The sequence below is a fragment of the Lacerta agilis genome, chromosome 10 (genome assembly GCF_009819535.1).
Source record: "Lacerta agilis isolate rLacAgi1 chromosome 10, rLacAgi1.pri, whole genome shotgun sequence".
NCBI classification, from domain to species: domain Eukaryota; kingdom Metazoa; phylum Chordata; class Lepidosauria; order Squamata; family Lacertidae; genus Lacerta; species Lacerta agilis.
In genome coordinates this window covers 66209284-66217651 of record NC_046321.1, presented here as the reverse complement: position 1 = coordinate 66217651, position 8368 = coordinate 66209284, and positions in this window count along the sequence as shown.

The window sequence follows — 8368 nt, the reverse complement described above, 5'->3', positions numbered from 1 at the left end:
CCAGCGGTTACGGAGCAAGGTGCGGCCGGACGCGCACGCAATGGGAACATTTTTTATATAGAGAGATTTACATAACAGTTCCCGTGTGATTGGCTGATTCACTTCCTCCTGGGGCCTGACTGGCCTGCTCCTGCCGGCCAATCAGGTTGCTGCATTCTAGGATCCTACCTGCCTATTGTTCTAGGATTCCAGCTCAGTACATAACACCCCCCCTTGGAGTTTGGGGAGGGTGTTGGGGGGTGGAAAACGTGCTGAGGCTGTTACACCTCCTCTGCTTTGGATGCTCACAGAACTTTCTGAAAGGGGAAGGGAGACGGAGATGCACTGTGCCCATTTGCCTCCTCTTTGCTTTGCCGCCTGCTGGGCTCCTAGAGGAAGCACTGGGAAGCTGCTCTGGCCAGGGAGGGGCTTTGGGAAAGTGTGTGCATGGAGAGGTGAGGAGGGGGTGAGGGTGCTGAGCACAGCATTATCAGAATCACCCCCCCCCCAACACTTATTGTTCCCAAGGGGTGTGTAGAGATCCTAGTGCAGCTGCAGCAGCATTTTTATAACACTTCCGCAGATTTTTCGGCGGCGGGGTGGGGGGAGGCATCCAATTCGGAGAGGTCATTATTTTCATTGCCTGGTCCAGTCAGGAATTGTTTCCAAGTTTTTGTGGGGAGGAGATCATTATTATAGTCTCATTTATTCTGCATCTCTGCTTTAGCCTTGGCTACAAGGAAGCTGCTGGGAGCTTGGCTGCGTAGAATGACACATTAAAAAGGAATAAACATGGCTTGGGTCTAAATATGCCCTGACTTTAAGAGATGCTATTCTGAGACGACTTCTTAAATAACTAAAGCCAAGGCTGACTAGAATACAAGATAAGGGCACAAAAACCAAGAGCTTAATAAAGAATGACTCATGGCAAATGGCTAAAGTTTGTCTTGTTTGAGTTTTGGGATGCAGTTGTAGAGGATCCTGTGTGGGCAGCTGAAGCAAAACGTTAACAGAGTCACCTTTTAATTAGGAATTAAAAGAGTCACCTTTTAATTAGGAATGGGCTGTTTCAGGAGAGGGAAGTCAGCGCAAACATTCAACACAAAGCCCTATCTCTGTAGGGCTGGGACAACCCTAAGCATGAAAAGGGGAGATTAGTATCATTATTCCCACAATAAGGAAATATTATTGTAAAAAACTCCTTTAAATAACACAATCTCAAAATTACATGGGGTAACTGATTATATACATTTAGAGAAGCAATAGAAGCCATTACCTGGAATTTAATCAAAACAAAATAAAAAATAAAAAAATGGTATGAGCTTTCATGTGCATGCACACTTCTTCAGATACACTGAAACAGAAGTCACCAAACCCTTATATATAGTGAGAGTGTGTTTCAGTGTACCTGAAGAAGTGTGCATGCACACGAAAGCTCATACCAAGAACAAACTTAGTTTCTCTCTAAGGTGCTACTGGAAGGAATTTGTTTGTTTGTTTGTTTTGACTATGGCAGACCAACACGACTACCTACCTGTAACTGAAATTTAATGTGATGCTTGAATTTCAGCCAAACTTTGACATGAGTCTACTCTATTCAACATGACAGGATACAATTGGGAAGAGAAAGACACCAGGAAATAAAGGCTTAATCTATAGATAATGGGAGTCATCCATTACCCATTAAATGGGAGTCACTCCATATTTACTATGGCTTCTGTATCATCTAAGCAACTAAAATACACCCCAGTGTTATGGCAGCACTTTACAGCTTCTTTTCACAATATACTAGATTAGAGGGGAAAGGAAGCAAAAGCGTTTGCGGAAGTTAGTCAGTGGATATGTGCAAATGACACACGCACAACACATTTTACAGCAATGGGACCACGTGCTGGTGGTGGAGGGAGTCATTTGGTCTTTATCAATGTCAGTGGAATACCATGCAGAATAACTGGCTTTCTTGCCAGTGCTAATCAACGATTGAATCCTAAGAGGCCAGCAACTTTATGAATCAGAGAATCTGCTGTCACTTTGGAATATTCCTTTTCCATAGAAATTGAGATCAACTCTATAATTTATTCCTGTGCACCGGCTGTCAAGAGATGATTAGTCTGGGGAAACAGATGCAACCTCCCCTTAATTATTAACATGCCATTAGCCCTGATCTGTTAATTTGATCAATGTACAAACATAATGGGCAGGAAACTTGTTGCAGCAAGAAAGCAGCTCCTAATGGAAGCCACTGCCACCCTATTCCTGGAGGAGCAGATCAAATATTTACAGTCCTTGAATGGGGGAAGATCAGGTTCACCCTCTTCTTCAATGCAATCTCCACTTCCATTTTTGATGAAATTAAGCATCTGTGTGATTGGGTATTCATGTGGAATGCTGTGATGTTATGTGCATGTGTGGTGCATGAGAAAGTCCTTCATACGAAGACTCTTGCCAGACTGCCTTTAAAAAATGCCAGAACCGGGCCACAGAATTTGAATGAGTTGTGAAGCTGGCTATTTAAAAGCAGCTTTTAGAAAGGAAAAATAAAATTTGTAAAAATAAATTGGTTTACTTTAAAAAACCTGTGCCTTGATTTAAAATTTGAACTCCAGAACAGAGTCCAAATGACATTGTAATGCATGCCAAGGTTAACCACTTCCCCCTTTATCTCAAGCACAGATGAGTGTGTTCCACACAGCAAGCAAACAAAAGACAGAGGGATTTGCTGCTTTAAAAACAGTTAACATAAATTTAAAGGTGCACAACTATCTTAGGTGCTGGGAATGAAAAGAAACAAGGCATGAATGTTAATCAGCAGCCTAAAAGCATTAAACACAGCCGACAGTATAATTAAATCCTAAGACTCTTGCTGAGCAAAGACTTTTTGTTCATCCATCAATTGTGTGCAGCAGTTTCATTGATGAGACTCCTCCAGAATACTGAAATGAAGTTAATCTCAAAAATCCAGCCTTTTAAATAATTATTATTATAATAATCAAAGTTATGTCTGAATTATGTTAAAATAGAGAGAGGTGGCAAAACCTTATCCAGCAGTGATTATGATGGATTCCTGCCAAGAACCTCCAGCAACTGCAGTCTACGCTATAGCAGGGCTTTTAGACATGACTAAAGTAGTATGAGCCATCTAGGAAGGATAATTAGAGGTGTGATTTGGTAGATTTAAGTCTCCTGACTTTGCCCTTGTTTCTTACACATCAAGTTTTAACACTGTTACTTTTAAGGCTATAATGTCAGAGTTAATGGTCCTTCAGCAGCGCAAATCAGACCAGGTAAACAGGGCAGCAAGCTAGATGCAGGACACCGAATTATAGAAGTGTAGAGTTGGAAGGGACCATGAGAATAATTTACTCCAATCCCCTGCAATGCAGGAATATGCAGCTGTTCCATACAGGGATTGAACCTGCAACCTTGCCATTATCAGCACCACGCTCTAACCAACTGAGCTAATAATAAACCTATTTTAATCTGTTGCGTTCATGGACTTGAACCTCTGTGTCTGCCTACATACTTAAACGCTGTGCAGCATTTGGCTGGCTATTGGGCAACTGGCTTTTTAGTTTTTATATGAAGGATTCAGGGGCTTCTGCATTCCTAGAGGGCAGAAAGAATTAACAGTAATTGTATTGTGAGAGGAACAGTGTCTGTATGTTTACATTGCAATGTAGCCGAAACAAATTCCAAGTATGTTGGAAAATGTACTTGGCCAATAATAAATTATTCCTATTCCTATTCCTATTCCTATTCCTATTCCACTTTGGGTCATAGCAGTTGATGATAATTTTGGCTGAACTCTTACAGTGAATTGTCTGCAGGTCTAAGTTAGTATTCTACAGTGCAAACTTAACCATGTTTACTGAGAAGTAAATGCTATTGAATCCAAAGCTCTGTTGAACTCAGTGGGGCTTACTACCAGGAAAGTGGGGTTGGAGTGCAGCCTTAGGGGAGGGTCCTTTTCAACCTCTAGTGTCCTATGCACACTTCTAAATGATGCTGGTGCATCTTCCACCAGTGACAAAACAGGATTTAGAAAGGCCCCTCGGTGGAACGACATAACGTCCATTGGTTAATTGCAAGTTCTTCTAGATTGGCAGTTCTTTGGGTGAAAAACACCCATTGTTTGCTGGCCTTTCTGGAAATATGCAGAGACGGCTCAAGTCCATCCGAAATGGAACTATAAATGAAAGGATTTCTGCATCTGCACTCCTCTCTGGATCAGGTGTGCATGGTAAAGCTCATGCCAGTTTCTCCAGTCTGCTGTTGCCAGCCTCTCTTCTGCTGCACAGCTCAGCTAGCTCGGATACCCCTTCATCAGTTGTGAGTTGCTGGGGGAATTCATGGCCCGTATAATGTTCCTGCTGTAGTCCGTGATGAAGAATTGGGATAATGAAGTGGTGGACAGAAGCAGAACCAGGCTGGAGGAAGAAAAGGAAACAGAGGGGAGATGAGGGACAAAGTAAAAACACGGGAAGTAACAGAGATGGAGCTGCAGAAGAGCCTGTGGTGGTACAGAGAGAAGAGAAAGTATTGTGTGATGCAGAGTGAGGAAATGGATTGAACTGGGTTACAGAGAGGCAGAGAAAGATCTGGCAGAGGGAAAGAAAGAGGAATGTCCGAGACAGTACAAGGATGCAGAGAGATGTAGAAGGAAGAGGAAAGGAATATAACAGATATGGGGACAGAGGGACCTGTGGTGGAACAAGGAGAAGGGAGGGCTATAAGATGGAGTGACTGGGAGATCTGGCTTCAGAAAGATGGTTGGGTCAGTAATCCAAGTTTGTGGAGTTAGCAAGAGATGACAGTCATGGTTTCAAGAGAAAAGAACACACAAGAGGAGAGAGAGAGAGCATTCTGCAGTGGAGGAAGAAAGTGATGGGAGAGTTTTAAAAGGAGATGGTTCCAAAAGGCAATGCAGGAAGAAAAGTGTGAAAATGCTGATAGAAGTTGGGAAGAAAAGAGGGTTCAAAGAGGATGGTTGAAAATGAGTCAAAGGCTACATTCATGCCATGATACCACTTTAAACAGTCATGGCCTGCTCCACAGAATTCTAGGAGCTGTAGTTTGTTAACGGCACTGGAGACACCTATTCCCCTTACAGAACTACAGCTCCCAGAATTCTATGTGAAGAAGGATTGTTTGTTAAACCACTCTGGGAATACTAGACTACTAGAGTGCTCTAACAGTCAGTCCCTCTAGTTCCACAGATGCATACTCATCACCTGATAACTGCAACTTCAAGTGATGACTGACATGGCTGAAGAGATCTGACAGATGTAATGTCATGACTGGTACACGCAACATTTTCTCAAGCACACTATTCAATGGAGTTAGCTCATCTGGCAGATCTCTCAGACATATAGCAATCAGTTTAGCACCGGCATCTAAGCAGAAGAGTGGAACTGAGATTCAAAAGGTTAATCCTAACACATTTTGCAGAAGATTATAGAAATGACAGTGACTATTTTGGTGCACTTGGTCTGATTGGAATCACATGCTACCTGTCCCCTGTGGGTTTGTGGCTCTGTTACTGATCATGTTATAGAATACTACAAAGGTCAGGATTACACACACAGGCACTGGTACATTTTCACAGTGCAGGAAACACTACTTTGCTGGTATTCTTGCAAAAACAATAAAGCTAGTACCTGGGGTGCTTGCAGAGGGGGAATCATGTCACAATGTTCAGATCCAAATGGCTTGTGAGCAAAATATGAATTCACTGGGACTCTTAGATCCTCATCTGAGGCCCTTTTCCGGAGCCCTGAGGCTCAGAGGGTAATAACAAGGGAGAGGACCATCTTAGTACTGATTTTGGGAAGCTGCTCTAAGAGCCTTTATGGCTAAAGGGTGGGGACTAGGTGCCTGAAACAAATAAACCAGGGTTTTCCCCTTCAAATGAATGGAGAAGCCCTTGTAGGTAGGGAATGCAGTGCAAAGATTCTGCGGTTAGATATGAAGAGCAACAGTGCATGTTCCCTTCCCACATTCTTTACAAATGGACTGGGCTGGGCTTTCTGTTGTTGTTGTTCAGTCGTTCAGTCGTGTCCAACTCTTCGTGACCCCATGGACCAGAGCACGCCAGGCACGCCTATCCTTCACTGCCTCTCGCAGTTTGGCCAAACTCATGTTAGTAGCTTCGAGAACACTGTCCAACCACCTCATCCTCTGTCGTCCCCTTCTCCTTGTGCCCTCCATCTTTCCCAACATCAGGGTCTTTTCCTAGGGAGTCTTCTCTTCTCATGAGGTGGCCAAAGTACTGGAGCCTCAACTTCAGGATCTGTCCTTCTAGTGAGCACTCAGGGCTGATTTCTTTAAGAATGGATAGGTTTGATCTTCTTGCAGTCCATGGGACTCTCCAGAGTCTCCTCCAGCACCACAATTCAAAAGCATCAATTATTCGGCGATCAGCTTTCTTTATGGTCCAGCTCTCACTTCCATACATTACTACTGGGAAAACCATAGCTTTAACTATATGGACCTTTGTTGGCAAGGTGGTGTCTCTGCTTTTTAAGATGCTGTCTAGGTTTGTCATTGCTTTTCTCCCAAGAAGCAGGCGTCTTCTAATTTTGTGGCTGGGCTTTCTAGTGTCTCCTTTATAGCATAGCAGCTCAGGGCCAACTGCAGGATCTACATCTTGGCTTGCCCGGCCATGCTCTGCACCTGTTATGCTTTTGTAACATTCTTCTCTGAGCAATATGGGAGAAAACGAGATCTGAGCTTAAGTCTTTCATCCAGAATCAGCTGGAACAGTAGGTGTCTAGTTCTCTCCGTATTGTTACAGGCCACTCAAGTCTCTGCCGAGCACAGGATTCCAGGGGTCTTGGCACTTAACCCAGATTTGTGTTTCCTTCAGAAAAGTAAAACACAATGGGGGGCTAGTGTGTTCATGAAATATGGTTCATTTACCCATATCTACAACCTGAATCTTTCAATGGAGGGGGTGCAGAACATTACATATCAAGAGTGGCTCTTGTTGGCAAAGGTTTTGCAGAAAGCACATCAAGGAATACATTTCAAGGTGTGGGTGACCCTGTGACCCTCAGGTTTGAGGGTCTATTGCTCCATTTGTGGGGCAATACAAAATGTGGGGGTTTCGCTGCAAAACACTGCAAAACCTTTGCCAAACATTGGCACAGGTTGGGAGTGAATTGGACGACGTTGGGTTTTTTGGTGACTTCATGACCCCCAGGTTTGAGGGTCTATTGCTCCATTTGTGTGGCATGGCAAAATGTGGGGTTTTCACTACAAAGCACTGCAAAACCTTGGCACCATTTTTGAGAGGATCCCATATTTGGGGGTTCATAGTTAATGAAGCCTCCTTCATGGATCACTGCCTTGTCGTGGCGAAGGAGCTTGAATAACTCAGGGAAGCTATGAGCTATGCCATGCAGGGCCACCCAAGATGGAAAGGTCATAGCGGAGAGTTTAGACTAAATGTGATCCACCTGGAGAAGGAACTGGCAAGCCACTCCAGTATCCCTGCCAAGAAAACTCCATGGACAAAGACAACAGGCATATAAAAGTTATGACGCTGGAAGATGAGCCCCTCAGGTCGGAAGGCGTCCAACATGCTACTGAGGAACAGCGGAGGACAAGTACAAGTAGATTCAGAGCTGATGAAGCAGCTGGGCCAAAGCCGAAAGGTCGCTCAGTTGCGGATATGCCTGGAAGCGAAAGGAAAGTCCAATGCTGTAAAGAAAAATATTGCATAGGAACCTGGAATGTAAGATGAGATGGTTGGACAGTGTTCTCGAAGCGACTGTAATGAGTTTGGCCAAACTGCGGGAGGCAGTGGAGGATAGGGGTGCCTGGCGTGCTCTGGTCCATGGGGTCACGAAGAGTCGGAACACGACTGAACAAAGTTAATGAAGCAGATACAAATTTAAGAGGCCTGTTAAGGCACTATGCTCAAATAGGGAATTAGAACACAACTAAAGGGCACAGGACTGTGCACATCACCTATGCCCTTAAGATCTGTATGCATAGCAGGTTTTCTAAGTGTGTTGAGGCAGGATTCCCAATTGCAGGGAGGCTTCTAAGTCCAGGGTGGAGACAGTGCACAGGAAACACTGGGGGCCAGGGGTGTTGCATGCAGCCCTACTCCTCCCTCCATGAGTTTAAAACAGTAATTAATACCTGAAGTGGGCTCTCTTTGGATCATTCACCCAATTCAGCTCCGGTTTCAGATCAAAGAAAGTGATGTGCACATCTTGCCTCCCATTCACAGGGAATATGGAGCAGATCACCTACAACTTCACTCAAACATGCAGGAAAAATATGTCCAATTCATCAAGCAATGCACATAGGGAGGCCTATCTACATGTACAGGTCTCCTTTGATGGATCCGTCTTTTTATGAGCAAAAAAGGTTTTCTTGT